The sequence below is a fragment of the Lonchura striata genome, chromosome 5, assembly GCF_050655825.1.
Source record: "Lonchura striata isolate lonStrDom1 chromosome 5, ASM5065582v1, whole genome shotgun sequence".
NCBI lineage: Eukaryota > Metazoa > Chordata > Aves > Passeriformes > Estrildidae > Lonchura > Lonchura striata.
In genome coordinates this window covers 62,907,791-62,927,230 of record NC_140707.1, presented here as the reverse complement: position 1 = coordinate 62,927,230, position 19,440 = coordinate 62,907,791, and the positions used below count along the sequence as shown (strand labels likewise).

Here is a 19,440-nt window from a genome sequence, read left to right as displayed (position 1 = left end):
TCTTTAAGAAATAAATTTTTAGAGAAGTATGTTCAACACTACAGAAATTTTGATAGGACAAGCTGGCCCCAAAGAATCAGTAACATTCTCAGCTTCTGTCTGTGAGTGAAGTGGGGCTCCCTTGGTTTCTGTTGGTTTTGTTGGGTAAAGATGCATGATAGCTTGATTCTTATTAGACATTCAATAATAATGTATCATGCTTCAGTGTACTGACATTCTGATGGCAGACATTAAAGATAAGGCAGCATGGTATGAGTCAAAAGGGAGAAACTCTTTGGGGATTTTGGGATTTTATTTTTGCTTATTAACAATGAATTGAAGACATTTCTATGAGAGCAGGGGAAAGCTTCCTCTGAGCACGCAGCAGACGGACAAGGTACAAGTCAGCTTGAATCCAGAAGCTGTGTCACTGTGTCAGTGTTCCACGGTTTTGCAGGAAACAGCAGCTCAGACAAAGTCACCTGCTCACAGTGCTCCACAATGTTTCTGCTAATGCTGGGTTGCTTCTTGCCAGCCTAAAGGGATGAATGACTCTGACTTCTCAGACATACACAGACATGCATCCATTTCTGTGAGTATCAAAGGCTTGTTCTGAGGGTTCCCACAGCAGTGAAAGCCATCCAGTCATCTCTAAGGAGGTTTTTATAATATCCCAGGAACTCTAACCAGAATTTATTGAGGCTAAGTGTCATATCTAGGAGCTGCAGCTGAAGTATGGTTTCAAATGGTAAATACAAAGTAAGAAAGTAAGATTCTGCTTCCAAAACTTGAGCCTGAACTGGGAGGAAACTTAGATGGAAATGATCATCCAGCCCAATCTCTTGCCAAAGCAAGATTATATCCTGCAGGCTGTTTCCTAGCATTTGCCAGTCTGGCTATAAAAACACCAAACAAATAGGCTCCATTACTGGGAAGAGTCTGGGAGACTGTTCCATTGTTTAAGAAACATCATGCCAGTTCATTGTTTTCTGAAATTAAGTATTTGTTTTTTTCTTATCTTAGTTACATCTTATCCTTGGTTATGTTCTGAGATACCAAATTAAAATCTGACATTATTAAAGGCAATATAGTTCTTGGCTCTTACAATCTACCTTTCTGTCCTCAAACCCAGGCAAAGGGTTGCACAGCTGCATGATCATAATTACTCTATGCTACAAGGGCCAGGGCAAATGATGGCTATAAAATGCCTTTTGCTGCCTTTTTGTATTGGGCCTCCTCTTTCTTAATTAACAGCTTTCTCCAACCCATCACAGCTTTTGCTGTTCTTCAGTGAGTGTTTGCCAGTGGCTGTATCTACTTCAGTAAGTAGTGTGGCCTTGTAAGAGTATGGGCTGAAAGTGAAACAGGACCTATAGAATAAAATGGTTGGTGCTGATGGCTTAACATCCACAGTCCTGCATGCATTAAGGTTTTGGAATAGTTCTGGGCTGGTCCCTCAAATTGCATGTATGCGCTGGTTGGAGATCATTATATGGACTTCTGGAATGCATTTTCTGATTTAGTTTTGTATCAAAGTCTGTGAGTATGAGTTTGTTTTGTTATGTGAATCTGAGCATAATATGTAAGGGTGAACTAAAATGCTGGTGGAAGATATAGTCCAGATATTTTTGAGTGTGTGTGTTGTCCAGAGCTGAATGCAACATTATGTACCAACAAGAGAGATTTGAGTCGGACATCAGGAAAATGCTTGTAATGATAAGGGCAATGAAGCACTGTAGAAGTTGAATAAAATCTATGCTGAAATGTTTCTAGGAAAAGGATAAGTAAAAAATTATTTGCTAAGAAGAAAGATACAATTGTTCCTACATAGAGAAACAGAAATGGATTTAGTCAGTTATGGCATCCCTTTAGGCCAAATTTCCCCTGGAGAAAAGGCTTGTGGGGGGACCTTATTGTTCTCTACAACTATCTAAAAGAAGGTTGGAGTGGGGTGGGAGTCAGGCTCTTTTCCCAAGTAACAAGCAGTAGAACAAAAGAAAAGGGCCTCAATTTGCACTGGGCAAAGTTTAGATTGGCTATTAGGAAATGTTTTTCATGAAAAGGGTTGTCAAGTGTTGGAAGAGACTGTCCAAGGAAGTGGTGAAATCACCTTCCCTAAGAAGGGGACATGGTTTAGTGGTAGACCCAGTGAGTTTTAAGGCCTTTTCCAACATAAACCATTCTATGGGTGTCCCTTTTTCTTATGCATATTACTTTCATTCTTTCCAGTTTTTAAATTTTATGTCCTTCCTCCTGCAATTCATTATAATTTTTTCTTTCCCTTGTCTGTAACTTGTAACTTGTGCTAGTTAAGCTATATTATGGAGTCTCACTGAGGGCAATTTACTCTCCCAGACACCAAAAGTTTTTAACAAAGTTGACTCAAAAATCTTGTCTAGCAAATAATATACATCATAGGTGATAATCTACCGTGAGCCAGATTTCAAAACACATATTATGTTTTCTTCAGGTCTGTTTAAATTCAGGTTCAGATGAGAAATAATAATAAATGCTTTACTAAACTGATGGCATATAATTGTAATTACAATGTTAATTTGTATTTCAGTCAAGTGTAAAACTTCCATTAATAAAATTGCCACCATTCTCTTCCTCTCTATTGTACAGTTTTGGGAATTATTGTCAATATTTTTTGTATCAATATGCTCACTGTTGAGAAAGAAGTGTCTTGAAAGAGAACTGCACCCCACAAAACACACGTTTCAGATCCAAACTCCAAACAAATCCTACTCCTAAGCCTCCGATCACTCAAAAAAAGAATCAATAAATTTTGGCCTCTCTACCATTTAATTGAAATAGATATTGAGACATTGAGTCACTAAGGTTTCTTATAATGCCTCCTTTCTACATAATAAGTTTTTTCTTTATGCATTTTCTGCTGTGGCTTTTGAAGATTCCAATGTCTCTAGAGGATGGGCTTTTAAGTGGATGGTACAGGTGTCCAGTTTTGACACAGAGAAGCAGTCTAGACTTGCCTCTTGGCTGCTGTTTAATGCAGTCTCTGGGAAAAAGAAAACATAGACTTAAACTTACCCTACTAAAATGTTTTAAAATCCAGGACACTCATTTCCCAGTAATTTATCTTAAAGCTGATTAATGCTCTAAAGATAAAAAAGATTTAAAGATCCAAAGCTACTTCATATGTGTTCTTTTGTGCTGATGATATTTTATTTAGAAAAATATATACTTTCCTTTCTCAGGTATTTCCAATTTTCTAGGATAAATAATATTCAGAAATATTTCTTGATGTCCAAAATTATGTGTATAACCCTACCCATTTCTGATACTGAATTTAGTAATGTTAAAAAAGAACAATAATGGGGGAATGTTTTGCTACAAACATCGGTTTTGGAATGAAAACATTTTCATCTATGAGGCTCCATTTGTTCTGCAGTTAGCAAATACTTCAATTGACACTGTTGTCAAACCAAGGACATAAAACTGAGAGTGTGATATGTTATCTACTGCCAATTACGTAAGTTTGTGATGCATAAGTTATTGCAAAAAATGGGGTCATGACCCCTAAACCAACTCCTTTTGAAGTTGTAGCTCTTCATAAAACCTCCCGCATATTTGTATATTTTAGTTGGTTAACTCTTAACTGATTTTATGCAAGTGCTTATGAGAAAGATTATATGACATTAAAGAAAAAGCAGCCTTATATCTACCAAAATACCAATTTGTTGATATGCTTATAGAGAGGTGAATATGACTAAAACATGGATTTTAGTTCCTAATCAAAGTACTTAATCCAAGTTCCTTATCAAAAAGATGCTTGAAAATAAATATTTTTGACCATCAAATGTAAATTTTAATTATTGCAATATATTATCTAGCAGCATAGTGAGAAGATTTGGACTCAATCTCTCCAGTTCTTGTCTTACCTTTTATATGATCTTTTATGGCAATGTTACACTAAATCACCGATTTTTCCCTATTGCTTTCACTTATCTTTCTGCATGAATTAAACTCATATAAATATGACTAAAGCTCATATTTGTCATGTCAAAAGAGTGTGTAAGTAATAGAATTAAACCTTCATTTGAAAAATGCCAGCAAAGCTGGGAAGAGTGTTAGGTGAAGAAATCATTTGAAACTGGAAAAAGTTCCAAAAAGTGAGGTCCTTTTTCATGTCTGGGGTAGAGTTTCCAGCAACTTTAAGACTCAAGATACTGTGATGCTAAAGATATGTAGCACCTTCACTCAAATGCAAGGGGCTTGTTAGAGGGTAATTTAGCTAAAGGTTTTTGTTTTTTACTTCAGAAAGGAAAAATGTATGACTTTTAAATATTAGTTATTTTCAAAATTTGGTGGAATTATGACCTTTCAGAGGATTGGACAAAGCCTCTCGCCTCTCCTAGAACAGCAAGAAGTCCTTCCTCATTCAGGTCAAGGACTGAAAAACAGGTGATTCATACTCTACTAGATAACTTTACCAAGGATTTTTTTTTTTAACTTGTGTTTTTGGGAACCCTCAGCTACTTCTGTTGCTCTGCAACTTGCTAACTTCATACAAGAAGTTACCTATTCACTGACCTGGGAAAAGACCAATGCAATAGTTCAATGGGCAGCCTGAGTTCAAGCCCTTGTTCAATTAATGGTTATTTATTTATACAAAGTGCAACAGGTCCAACAGGAGAGTCAGAATACAAGAAGAGCTTGATATTTTGGTGTCCAGAAAGCTTGCCTGAAATACAGGATTTTGACATCTTGCAGAACAGAAACTTGAAATCTGGACTCCTGTACTACCAGTCAGTGTCTCAATCATAGGAATATTTATCTAGGAGGGGTGGAAGTTTTCTTGCTCTTTGATGTATTTCATCCTAGGCATGAGAATCTTCCCCAGGTAGAAACTTCATAAGAACTGGTAAGTACCCACAAAAGGTTTGGTCTCGAGGGAATAGAATTTCTCAGTGGAAGAATGCATCACTGTAAACTCCAATGGGGACATGACTAGAGTTCTTACGACCATGTAGGTCCAGAGCGGTTTGTCCATTGTGATGATCCATCAATGTCCTGAGTTTGAAGGGGAGGTCAACAAGCAGTGCTGGAGGGCATGAGTCTCAGGAAGCCTGCAGAATGCCAAAGCATATGTCTGCGTAAGTGTCAGACTTGTAAATCAGCTGTTGGCACAGAAGTTTAACAATGGGGAAATGCTCACATATAAACATTCGTTTGGGGATTAGGCTTATGAGTCTGGCTGCTTTTAAACACTTCAGCTGACATTGATATAAAACCAGGAGCCTGACATGTGATCTCTTGCCAGTTGCCTTCAAATTACAATGTCTGATGAGAGAAAAAAGAGATGAAGTTAATGGAGAAATGGGACAGGTCATCTGGACTCTGATAATTAATGTTCCCTAGAAAATAAAAGTTTTGAAACTTTCCTGGAAATGAAGTTTTATGATCTGCTACAACAGCCCACAGGGGGAATGCTGAAACCTACACATATTGACAATTGTGGTATTACCAGACAATTAATTTTTATGAGTAATTTCCAGAGCAACCCTCAACCATTCAGTCACGCACACAGTGCAACAGTGTGCCATGGAATCGAGACTCAGCTAAAGGCCAAATATTATACAGATTTATTAATATTTGCAAAAAAGCTCCCAACAGCAGAGAGCAAATTGAGCAACAGGATGGGGAAGAAGGAATGGACTTGACAATAAAATGAGTTTTGTAAGGATATAATCCAGAGCATGGTGAACTCAACAGAAAGATTTCCCTTGGTTTTTTAAGGTCTTGGATAGATCTCAAGAGACATGAGACACTCCATCTCATACCTTTCCCCCTACTTTTTCCATCTGAATGGAAAATACTTCTTGTTCACAAAATTCTTGTTCACAACTGGCATACCCTTTAGTGACCAAGAATTACAAGAAAATGTTGATCACATTTGAGATGTAGAGCCAAGAATCTCTACCTAAGTAGTCCCAGAAGTGGCTCTCCAATGGCTAAGCAACTGGCAAATTCTCTCTAACAGTACCTTCATATTTGTACTTAATGTTGCAAAGCCATTCTGCTTTCTCACTTAAAACACAAAGAATAATGAAGTAACTGGATTTATAATTTCATTTCTCTGAAATCCTTCTCAATACACAACTTGCAAAGGTAATGACCTGTTTAGTTGTCCTCTTATTATAATGTCTAGTCTAAGTAGTAATAGCTGTTACTTCTGAAAAGTTATTAAATACTTCAGTAGTTCTTAAACCATGCCAAGGAATACTTGTAATAAAAGAACAATGAAGAGAGATGACTGGAGATGAAGTTGTAGAACTGAATTTGTTTGTACTCAGAATAAAATAATAGTTCTGTCAAAGTCCCTGTTAAAGGCTGTTAGACAAAATGATATACTTTGCACTAAGTGAATCTATATAGATCATGGGTTATGGCCAAAAGTGATAGATCTCAGAGATAAGCTTGGTTATCTATTTTCAAAATTTTTCCTTCTGTGGGAACAAAAGATTGCTGCCTATGTAAGTAATATTCGAAAAACTCACCCTGCTGTGATAGCAACTCTTATTTCATCCTACACACTGAAGAACATAATTTATCTTAACACTAGGCATTGAGCAAAGCTAGCTGTGGGGAAGTAGTACTAATAGGGTTTCCTTTTACTGCTGAACTCAATTGAAATCTGCAGTCAAGCCAAGCCTGGTTTAAGTACTCTGCTGGTTATTTTCTTTAACGTGGTGTGAAAGACCAAGGCTGCTTTATTGCAATGGAAGGATAAGTTACCAGCAAGACATGCTGAGCTGAGGAGCTGGTGACAACATGCAGAAAGAGAAATTGGCATTACTTCCCATCACTTTGGAGATACAAGAATAAGCTTGCTTACAGAGAAAACCAAAACATTTTCAGTGGAGAATACTCAATAGAGAGTGCTGTTTATACCCTTCTCATTGTACAGCAGATCAGGAGTAAATATTTCCAGGTCCCTAAGAAAAAGCCCCTCACCTTGCCCAGGCTGTACATGATTGGAGTGCCTGCTTCTCATCTTCTCATCAGTCTGGATTCCATGTGTATCAGAAAGCCCAAATTCCATGGTCTGAGGTTTTACCCACTCCCTTCACAAGCACTGTAGGTTCTGGCTTTCCCTCTGTGGAATCTCTCTGTGTTGCTTCGTCCAGGATCCTCTAAGGTTGCATCAGTGGAGATAAGCTTCACCTGGCCTCAGCACATACACAAACCCTTTAACAATAGGCATTGGAATCTCCTTCTGCAAGGTGATTTTGACTTAGGGGGCACAGCACCTACAATGCCTAAAGCTTTGCAACAGAACAGAAAAGATGCAGTAGAATTGGATTAAAAGAACAGAAATGAAAAAGACCTGCATTTTTCTGCTGTTACAACATTGGACACAGAACAGCATTTCCAGTTTAAACTCAGTCAAATGATTAAGCACAAATAGTGTATTTGGGATTATCAGTTTAACTTTTGTCCCAGACTTCCCCGAGGACACTGGGAATTCCTCTGTGTTTGATGAGCCACAATAGAGGCTCTTTCTTCAAGGACAGGTAAACACATAGCCATTAACAGCCAGGTTGTAAAGGATAACTGAGCTTACCCAAGGACTTGGTTTCTCAGGTTCATCTGCACAATCAGCTTGAGCACAGCTGTGAAGATCCCCTGGGAGTCATGCAGGTTTCCCTCTTTGCTTTGTCTTGCTCTCAGGATTTTTTTTTTTTCAAGTTCCATTGCAAAAGAGCTGTGGCAGAATGATGCTTGAAAACCTGTCTCTGTTCACTCTATCAGTGTCACAGCAGATCTAGTTTCTTACCAGGATGCCCCAGTGCTATGGCTCGAGGAATGAGTGGGATACAGATTGTATTTGTAAAAATTATAAAAAAAAATCCGGTATGTTGCCACAAATAATGTCAAGATAGAAAATCCTAATTCAAAAATCAGGATTCAAAGGTCAATATAAGTTGTTTTTGGGCAGAAACAATTATTTTATCCACGTTGTGGAGCAACAAGCCCACTAATATCCTGATCTTGATTTTATCTGGAAAGTGATGATAATGGCAAAGATGATATAGTTAGTTCTATGTCTATGACAAAATTAGTAGATTTTTCTGTGGACCCCATCCAAATGCTATTGAAGCCTCCAGAACCAGCCCCCCCTCCCAACAAAACCACACAAAAAGAAAGGGTGCTTTTCTGTGCTTGCATACCAAAGGAGATGTGTATCGGTTTTGCTTTTAAACACAAACCTTAGAATGCATCCAGACTCATCCAGCACGTGATTACACAGCTGATGTGTACATTTCTCCTTTTTCCACTCTCATCAAAAGGTTCATCAAAGCTGTGGAGATGTTTGATATTCCTGGAGAGGTGAGGTCAGTGCCCCTCTCTTGGAGCTGATTCATATGAAGTGGAGGCTGAAAGGGGACAGAGGGCATGGGAGAGAATAGGTACTATTTTTAGCACAGAGACATTTATCAGTAGCCCTGGCATCACTGGAAATCAGCAAAGAGAAGTCTCTGTTGGGGATGGGATTCATGAAATAATATACAGAAGACATGTGGTGACCTGCAAATAGCAGACTCCCCTACTGTCGTGCCATTGACACCTGTTTGCATTTGGATTCTATCATACTTGTGTGCCAGTAGTTCAGACTTATTATTTTTTCCCTTGGTCTTTTAGAGATTAGCACAGATGGTGACTTTTCTTGTGTGTTTTGCCCTTTACACTTGTTTCTAGTGACCACCTGACTGCCTTCATTGTGGTTCTGTTCTTTTCAGAGCACTATTGATTATATACAGCACTTTGTGGGAATCTGGAATAAAGGGACGGCTTTATAAGTTATCATGAGCTCAAGGTATCTATTTTTATCAACCTAAGCAATTGTCGCTTTGAAAAAGAGACCCCTACTTCCCAGGCTGTGTGTTGCTGACCTCGGTTAGTCCGAACTCCTTTGACCTCAGTGTAGCTTAAGCGATGTGACAGCCGAGTCAGCCCCTTTAATTCCAGTCTTTGTGAGGCTCATGTGATAATCATGCACTTGCTCTGTCAGAGGAACCGGCAAAGAGCGATTCTGTCTGTACTTGCTCCCTGCAGCAGACCTCTTTCTTGCCTTCTCTCTTCCACCAGATTCCTTTCATTTTCTTGGTTCTATTCAGGAACAAAGAGGACTTTGTTGAATTGTCTTTGTGGTTTATTTCCCTGAGCCTTGGAAGATAGCAGACTTTTGCCACTGTTTTATCCAATCCTTTATCACATGCACAATACCCTGAATGCTTAATGGAGGCTAGTGTGTGTCAGCCTATCTTCCTTTTTTTATTCAGGTTGGAAGCCAAGGCTGACTTCTGGATGCCAAGTTAGGAATAATGGCTGGAGTAAAAACTCAGGGAGGGGTCTGTCCATGCAGCTGCAATAAAGGATTCAGTCAGAGGAGCTGTAGTCATCAGTAGATTTCATCTTGTTTTTCATGTTCTCTGGTCTTACTAGGCTCCCTGTGTCTATGTAGAAATCTATTTCTTTACAGGTGTAGAACACATCTTCATCAAATGGTCTTTGGGCACACGTTCAAAAAGAGATAAAAATGCATTGGCTGGCCACTACAGCTGTTAATATTTCGCAGCTTTTATCTGAGCCTGTGAAAGTGTTTTGACATATTAAACTGCTGTAGTCTGCACAGATGCAGAAGGCAGTTCAAAAGAGTGAGACGAAGGACTCTAGTTTATAGATTTTACCATAAAAGTCTTCTCCAAATCTCAGGACGAGTCAGTAATGGGGTGAGGACTAAAAAGAGAAGCTGACTCTAATCTTCTGCCCTAACCACTGTCCCGGCTGCTTTTCTCGTGACTTGCCAATCTACTCATTCCCAAAACATAGCTCTTAATGTGTTTTCTTTATTTAATGCATCAAAACATGTTTTTTAAAAACATGGAAAATGTAGCCTTTACTCAAGGCTGTCCTTGAGTGATAACTTTGTCTGTTTTGTCTATTGCCAGAAGGACACAGTGTAGTCCTGGAGTCTCTGGACAAGGTAACAACTGAAAGTTGCTTCATCAAACCTCTTCCCACGAGGGAAGAGATCTATAATCTTTGTTTTTAGTGGAACAGACTAACATCTCTGAAAGGGTAGTAGGCACCAAAATACAGCACTTCTGGACTCTATATAAAAAAGGTCAGGCAGTGTTTAATCCTTAGAGTGACCTCATGGACCTTGAGAGAATTTCATAAAGGATGTAGTTAGTCTGTATTTTGCAATAATCTGAAGGAAATAAGCTTGACATTTCAGAGATAAAGCTCACAAGCAGCACCATTCCAGTCACCCAATGTTCTTTGTAAATGGGATTTCTGTGCTGTTTATTTCTAAAAAAGTCTCATGTTAAAAACCTGAGACTTTCAGCCCTTACTTGAGCAAAAATTTCACAGAAACCAGTATGAATAGTGCCTAGAGCAAAGTGAAATAAAAGCTGGAGGATCTGGTGCTGTGTTATTTGGCTCATGCTGCAAAACTTCAGCAAATTTGTCTCTAGCGAGCAAGTGAGCAGTTTTGACAGCTTTTATTATATTGAATTACAGTGACAAATAGGGGCATTGGTTTGCAGAACATTTGAAAGTGTGATAAACACAGTCCTAATGAGAAATATGCTTTTTTTTTTATTTGACAGAACACCACTGTTTTTCCTCAAGCATAGGAGTGCATTAAAAAAAAAGAGACCTGGTTATTTGAGGCAAAATTCCTGAAATATTATTCTCTAAATCGCTAAGCTTTCACTTATTACTTTTTATTCACAGAAGTATTTGATGATTATATTGTCCATAAAAATTGTAGCAGTGATAAAAGAAAATAAAATTGTTAGTTCAAACATAGAATACCACAGTGTTTTCTTACAAATTTAAGTATGAATTTAAAATCAAACATGCTTTTCAACATTAAAAATCTTATTGTCCAGAGGATGAATGGTGCTTGCAGGGAGATAATTGCTCTTATATCCCTCATGAACTGCTTTTTGAATGCTGAAACCTACAGTGAGCAACTTGTACTACAGAAGAAAATAATTTAACATCCACGTGCACACAACAGTTGTAGCAAGCTTACTGGAGAGAAATCTGTTTGGAAAGCAGCTAGTGTTATGGGTGCTGCTAAAAATAGCAATAATAACAAGATAATTTTGCTTATCCACCAGTAACACTTGCAAATGAAGGCATTTTGCTGCAGCTGTTAGGGATTCAATCACTTCTAACAAAGGTGTTTAGTCCAAGATGCTGGAATTTTACATGAGCGTGGATTTCACTGAAAACTGTTTAATGCTGCTGTCTATTATGTTTCTAAACTTGCATCCCTCTCCATCTTCTTTAAATAGAGTTGCTGTTGCCTGTGCAGATTCATTCTGTTATGCTGGTCCCAGACCCATAAATTCCGGCACCTCTTTTATTTTTGATGTGGCAGTAAAATGGAACCGGGAGGTTATTGCTGTTCAGAAAAGGGCTCACACATTAGACCCCTCCCCACTGGTACATCTGGGCGTACGTGCCCTTCACACATGCACGTCCCTGCCAGAATATATGCTTATCTCGCTGCTTTTCTGTTTTTCTGAGGAACTTTCAGGAGACTTAGCTGAGCTGCGTGTGTGCTGGTTGGTTATTTCCTTCCTTCCTTTTCACTTGCCCCTTTCCTCTCCGTCCTCCCAGCCTCAAGCGCTGCATCCTGCTGAGATCAAGCCCGTGAGCCGGCCCGGGCGGGGATGCTCGGCCGGTGCCCCCGGGCAGCGCATCTCTGCAGCCGCGGGGCTCCGGTGCGCGGATGCAGCGGGCGCGGCACAGCTGCGAGCAGCCGCCAAGAAAGCCGCGGGAGCACAGTGCGTATGGAAATGAAGCAAGATATGACAAACCTGCCGCTAGGGCAGCCTCAGCTCACCCAAGCCGCGCTGAACAGAGGCACGGCTGAAGGAATTTTTCATGTGTTGTCGCATCCTCAAAGCTTGTTTTTCAGAGCATAGAAATGCCTTTTGTTGTGTTGGAAGCCACCTCCTGCACATTTTCAATTTTTAAATCGGTCTTACTTGGATTCAGCAGAATTAGGGATAGGGAAATCCTATTAGGTCTTGTTATCATTTGAACTTCCAGAGCAGTATTCTATATGTTAATGTGCCAAGCATTCTGTTCCTGCTTAAATAACTTGGTGTAAACCCCATGTAATTATTGTCTCTGCCTCCTAATATATATTAATGTATTTGAATAAAGATTTTTAATATTTCCCTTAGAGATCAAACACCATCCTGCCTCTTTTTAAAGATTTAGCCATTCCTCTTCATCAAAAAGGTTATGTTAATTTTGATGAGGCAGTAGAGGGAGGGTGAAACTACACTGACAGCTTATGCCATATGTTCTTTAGTTAAATTGCTTTTGGACTCCCTGTTGAATGAACTGATTCCCTTAAAACAAAATGCAGAAGGAGCATTGTTTCTTGAAACCTCTGCAGAAGCACAGTGGGGAAGGAAATATCTAGTTTGGCTCCTTGCACCCAACACAGATTATTCCCAGTATCTGCTCAGAGTGATGTGTGGGAGAGTACACGTCCTCCCATGTGCTCCAGCCCTTGGAGGAAAGGCAGGAGAGGTGGGAATAAGCTACCAGCACAGGCAGAGAGGGAGCTTATTTGGCTGAGATGATTTTAGCCCAATGCGTCTACTTCCCATCCAGCAGTCTTGTCTCTCAGCTCACACCCTTGCAGCACCATCTTACTGGGAGACATCTTCCCCTCTCTCCCTCTGCCAGCCATTCCCATCCAGTCACACCCTGGCAGCCTTCTTACTCCATGGTCAGGGCTTCTGCAGAGTTTTGTGCTCTGGCATTGCATGGAGCACATCTGGGATCTTGGGGCTGTGGTTAGCACCGCTGCAGTCCCAGAGCAATGAGGTGGCACCTTCCCTTTGGCCACGCTGATACCTTTACCAATGACAGACCTAAAGTAAACAGGTGTGTGCCCAAAAGTAAGGAGATTTCTTACCAGGATTTTTGCCTGTAGGAAAAATACCTGAGGCCAGTAAAGCTGTGGGCCTGAGACAAGGAGACATCCAGGTAGAAACCTCTCAATACCAGGTAAGAAAGAAGACACAGCCCTGGAAGTGTGTTCCTAGAAGGAGGGCTGGAAGCTCTCACTGACACTATGGTGATACTGCTATGCTGCTACCAGCAAGCTGCCCAGTGATAAAGGACCTGATGGTGCTGGCTGACAACAGCTGAACATGAGCCAGTGGCCAGGAAGGTCAGTGGCATCCTGGCTTGTATCAAGAATAGTGTGGCCAGCAGGACTAGGTAAGTGATCGTCTGCACTGGCACTGGTGAGTGTGACACATTTTGTGCCCTGTGTCCAGTTCTGGGCCCCTCACTTCAAGAAGGACATTGAGGGGCTGGAGCATATCCAGAGAAGGACAATGGAGTTGATGAAGGGTCTGGAACACAGTCTGATGAGGAGCAGCTGAGGGAGTGTTTAGCCTGGAGAAAGGGAGTCTTGGAGAGACATTATTGCTCTTTAAAACTAACGGTGGTGAGATGGGGGTCAGTCTCTTCTTCTTAAGTAAGCAATAGTATGAGAGGATATGGCATCAAGTTATGCCAGAGGAGGTTTAGATTGGATATTAAGAAGCATTTGTTCAACAAAAACATTGTTAGCCATTGGGAGGGGATGCCCAGGGGTGTGGTTGAGTCACTGCACCTTGAGGTATTTAGAAGACATGAAGATATAGCACTCAGAGATATGGTTTAGCTGTAGACTTGGCAGTGCTGCATTAATGGTGGAACTTGGTGATCTAAAAGTTCTTTTCCAGACTGAGTAGTTCTATGATTCTGTGATTTTGTTGCTGTAGTTGGTGTATAACAGCATCAACCTGGAGAGACACACAGAGCCTGTTGTGAGTTGGATCTCTCTGCAGGGTGCTGGGTCATCAGGTCTCTTTATAGTGACAGTTAAAAAAAGAGAGGGACAACATGGAGTCACACCTCAAAGAAGGAGAGAGTAGGCAGAAAAGAATTGAGGGAGCAATAGCCATGGCGTTGACTTAGGAATCTGGAGACATGAGTATATTTGATAGCCTTAGGGTTACCTCTCTGGTCTGGACAGAGACTGAAGTTCCTGGTGGCTGGAACAGAAGTGGAAAGAAACCTCTGTACATGCTGTGTGACAGGCTGGAAAGGGATACTGCCTCTGAAGGGCATGTGGGGAGGAAAAACAGAGGAGCAAAAGACAGACACTGCCAGAATGATTTCTTGGTGACCTGGCTTATGGGTTGCTTACTAGTGGCCTGGAATGGGTTATGCAAGAGGCTGCAATGACCTGTCCAGCCTGTCACCCCAGATTTGTCATGTTGAGGTCAAGTAGCTGATCACATGCTCTGCTGGGAGCTTGCAGGCAGCCAGACCCATACTGGTATTGATATAGTGCCTGAATCTCTGTAGGAGATTGTCAGTAGAGTTTGCCTAGGTGCTGAAAAGTGTTCTGTTGCCAATATCTGAGGTAGGATGAAAACCTTAGCTCCCATGGCAGAGAGCAGTGTTTCAAATAGCTGCTTTTTGCAGGTGTCTGGTGTAGTTGCCAGTTGTCTCTGAGCCTTTTGTTTAGGGCTCAGAAAGGGAAAGAGAAGAAATCTCTTTGCTGAGGTTTTTCTGGAGGATACTAAGGAGTATTAGTTTTATTAGTTATAGTTACTTTTATTAGTTTGTTTAGGTATCTGGGGAGTGCACATAGGGTAAGAACTTGTAACAGCCTTCTGTATTTCAAGTGGACACATTGCACAAGCAGACCAACTAGCTAATCTCACAGACCTCTATCACAATTGCACCTGTGACTCCTAATATTGGTGAGAACTTAGAATGGCAAAACTCTCTAAGGTAACTGCAGAAGTTTTCTCTTTCACTACCGGTTTCTAGAAGGGGAACTGCAGGAAGTTGGTCTGATGGATGTAGAAGTGTTGCCTCCATCAAGAGTAATCCTAGATGCACAGCACAAGCCCTTCTAGGGAGAATGGACACCTCCTGCGAGCATCTGTCCCATGTCTGCCATCAGTCTGAGGTAGCTGCCCTTATCTTTGGCATCAGTCTTGTCTATGCCTTGGAGGTCCACCTGAACAAGTCTGTCCACCTGACACAATGGACTGTTTTTAAGAAGGCAGATCTTGTGATAGGTGGGAAATAGTAGCAAAGGCTGTATGGATGAGCACAAGCAACTTGCTCAGTAGAGGGGAAGCAAGGGGGAGCAGTGGTGATGCTGCTGCCTGCACACTGGACAATGGATACCAGAAAGCTTGGGGCACAACCCACCTTTAATGTGCTTGCTGTGCTGTGGAACACACAAGGGGTGAGTGTGCTGTGTGGGTCACACTGGAGCTGTGCATCAGGTGGTTCAGAGGCTGGGGCTCACTCTGGTTTCTGCTTGGTGGAAGCAATCCTGGCCTGAGACTTGGGCTCTCTGCATTACTGACACTGAGAGGGGAATATCTGTCCTGTTACATTAACAGGGAATGGATTTGGATTTCCTAAATCTCTGTTAGATTCCGCTGCAATTCCAGCACTTGAATCTATTCCTCTTATTGTACATTATTCTCCTCTAGGGAATCCCTCTTTCTCTGCATAAGAAACACAAAGAATAAGCCATAACAGACTTTATTAAGTTATCCAAGAGATGTTGTGCAGGACAGTATCCCTGGAAGTCATCCCCTTGCTCCGAGGAAAGATCACACTTAACTAGATGGTCCCTGAGAGAAATTCCTGTAACTCCTCCCTGCCACCTCCAATGATGCAGCATCAACTACACACTGAGACTTCAAAGCTTCACTCCCCTTGCACCTTGCACTTCATTTATTTTTGCTCTCCTGACCTCAGTGTATCTTTTCTGCAAGTCAAGATTAAAATTTCTTGTCCAACTCTTGCTGCATATGGCAACGTTTTCTTTTGGTAACAGCCTTTCCTTCATACTGGACAACTCTTTGGAGGCCTCTTTCCCTCCATCAAGGCCTCTTTTCCATAGCACTTAATCTTCCTGCTCTGCTCCCCTGGCCTCTCTCTGGCTCCCCTGCACTGCTCTTCTGGTGTGAGCCTTGTGTCCCTGTTGACCTTGTTAGCAATTTAGGTCTATTATTTGATGCTGAACACAACCTAGGATTGAGGCAACTTGCTCCAAAGACCAGGATCCTGGCAGAGTTCTAGCATGTGGTGCTCCTAAAGAATAATAACTCCATGAGGATTTGGTGACCCCTCTGTAAGACCTGAGGAAGGGAGTGCTGGCCAAGGCCTGGGGAGTTCTGTGGCATGTTGGCCCTCCCTGCTCCATCTGCTTTCTATTGCACTTGAAAAGGAAATTAACTGAGCTAAATGATTTCAAAGTGACGTTCTCCACACTGCACTCTAATTCCATAATTGCCATCTCCATGCAGTTCCCACTACTAAAATGTTTAAAATAATAGCCTTTGAAAAGAGCCAAATCTTCAAAACGCCATGCACCACCTCTGCTGGAGTAGTAAAATGATGGCAGAATAATTTCCACATGCAGTGGATGGGTGTTTGGTTATTTGGGGGTTGAGCATAGTTACTTCTTTGCCAGGAATTTCTCTAAATCAGGAATCAAAATTACTTTTTTCCTTTGTGAACTCTTTTAAAATGCTGCATTGACTGATATATCAGCCATGGCTTGGTCTGCAGCTGATCTCTCAAACTTTCTGGTGCAAAGTTTTGAACAGACACAAGAATCTTTTTATTTTTTAACATGGAATACTCTGCAACTCCATATTGAGAGAGGGATGAGATAAATTTTTACTCTCTGCCCTTTGATCTGATTAATTTCTCATGTGCAATTCTGTAAATGCCTCTGCAGCAATGATAGCACGGGCTTGGTTCAGTCTGACATATATTAACAGCATCTTCAGTGTGATGTAACCTCTGGGACAAGAAGGATAATGCTCAGCCAGTTGACAGCAGGCTGCCACCAAAGATGTGTTGGCCAATGGTGGTTTGTACATCATGGCTCAGAAACTGCAAGCTGAGAGACTTCTTGCAAAACTGCAAGACTAATTATGATTTTTCCTAACCCATTAGTTGGTGTGTTTTGCATTCTTTCTCTAATGTTATCTCCATTTTCTCCATGCACACCTCGTATTTTCTCTTCTCCTGTGTTTTTGGTGAGATTTTTTTATTTCTTGAAATCTTCCTTTGAATCAGTTCTGCGTTTTTAGCTTAATATATCTACCAGCATGATTGACTTTGCTGTGTAGTATTGAGTTCACCTCTGGAATTCATCTAGTTATTGTATTCCAGTAAGAGAATGTGTATCTTGCCATACCTTTAAATATCTCTTCTGTTGATTTTGACAGAGAGAATTCAACTTTTTTCTTGAAGTAAAAATTAACTAGGATAAAAATAGCAAGCAATCTTGTCAGCAATGAGCAGTCAGAATTTATCTTCTCATTGGGCACGGCTCTGAAGATGTGATGATTCCATTCAGCTGAGCATCAACAAGATCAAAAGACTTTGTTGAAGTGTAACTGTCACTTTGATCAGAGCTGTACTGGAAACTTAATGAAATGAGTGGCTTCTTTTGACAGTTACTTCTTTTGACTATTTCTAGTTGTGGTTTTGATACTATGGGAAAATAACCTGACCCTGTTGAGTCCAGACACTGTGGTTGGATTTTGGGTGAGAGATTAGCTCAAGCTTTCCTTTTTTTTTCTCCAGTAAATACAGTTGTCTTGAATTTCATCTTGAATTTTGGATCCATCCAGCTGATTTCTGAAGTTAGACATTTTATTTTTGCCCTGATTACAAGTTGTTTCATTAATTTCAGATTTTCCAGCATTCTCAATAATTTTGAAATGAATGCTGTTTCCTGTTCTGGGCAGCAGAAATGATCTGATGGCCAATACCCTAGCCTGAGACTTGAAAATTTTTGCTAGAATTATGTGGAAAAAATCTGTCCCTATTTTGTGTGAGGGTTCAATGACTTGAAAATTGGTTTTGTTGCACTTCCATTGTGTTTGACTTTACAAAATCACTGTGGAGGCTAGACAAGACTGTAGAATGGAGTTGGGCTTGGAGGCTGGATGGAGTCAGGAATGAACAATGCAGGTCTCTCTAAAGAAAGATTTTTGACTGACCCTTCCATTGCATTCTCTCACTCAGGTGGTGACTGAACTTGTCTTTGAAGTGATTTACCCCAGCTAAATATAAATGGTTGGGGACTAATCAACCTGTATTTTCAGCTTAGTTCTGAAGTTATCTATAAATCTCTTGGTTCAGCATATTCTGCATTCTTTTTTGGACTGTGATAATAGTTTGTCTGGAAAAGCTATTTTTTCTTCTTTTGCAATTGGGTTTTAACTCCTTTGAATACCTCTAAAAGTCTCAAATTTGAAGCTGGGATGTTAATTTCCTCAAGTCTTTTCTTTTACCTAGTGATATAATCCTTAGAGCACTACATATTACACAAAACCAGATGGTAATTTCAACTTTTAAAAAATTATGAACAACCAATGAGTGCCTGCAGATGAGGTACCCCAAAGGCTCTTCTCTCTTTTCTTAACAGTCCTGTACAGCAGCAGCTGTAGTCATGTCCAGATGTTCAAATGACTAGATTTGGGACAAATGAACATCCTGAATTTGAATGCTTAGCTCTGAACTTTATGGCATTTAAAATATTTATTGTATGCTACACTTGAAACCACAGTTTCCCATCACTGTAATTTTGCTGCTCCAGACACAGGGACCACCTTCCCTGTGGAAGAGCTGGTGGTGCTGGTGGTGCAAGTGTTACACACTGGTCCTCACTCTTAGAAGACATGGCAGTAGTACTCTTCAATTTCTGCATTTTACATCAAATGTCAGCTGGCAGTTTTTGCTGGTATTGACTTTGGTGATACAAATAAGACATCTGCCTTGTCCAGAGTTTGAGCTGTCCCCTGGTACCCTGCAAAATGAGCTTTGTGTGGGAATATCCATGTATTTTTTCCCAAAGTGACACTTTTCAACAAGGGTTGGTGTCAGGTTTCTCGAAAAAATTAAGCAGCTGGCTAAAGATTACCTTGTGGCCTGAAGGCTACGACCTTTTGAAAGAATCCTGTTGAAAAAAAAACAACAGGAAAGGCCCAAACAGGAAGAGTAATTTTGAGCTGTCTTCAGTAAAAGGAGCACTTGGTAGCAGAATGGCGTGACACCTTGTATCCCTCACAATGAATATATCCAATTCTAATTTCCTGAACTCTGGAGAGGAGTCAAAAGTCTGAAGAGAGTTTCTTTGCTCATGGGCCCAAAACTTCTGCATTCAGAGAGCCGGGCAGACAGCTTGTCTCCACTTTCTTTGGGAGTGCCTTGCCAGATCTTGCCTGGCTGCATCTGACAGCCAGGATTTCCCAGTGCAGGGCCAGCTGCTGCCTCCTCCTGTTGTCTCTCAGCTGCCTGTGAAGCCCAGCAGACAGTTTGGACTCTGCCATTCACAAGTTC

The 19,440-nt window shown here is 40.8% G+C and overlaps 1 protein-coding gene across 1 annotated transcript in view; it reads right to left on the bottom strand.

Moving 5' to 3' along the window:
* Positions 1 to 273: 273 nt before the first annotated feature.
* The window catches only part of LOC146767406 (uncharacterized), a 99,333-nt gene continuing 80,166 nt past the window's right edge, over positions 274 to 19,440 (bottom strand). Inside the window, exon 3 of the mRNA XM_085582394.1 lies at positions 274 to 19,440. This exon is cut by the window's right edge and continues 35,524 nt beyond it. The gene's annotated coding sequence lies outside the window, so the exon portion shown is untranslated.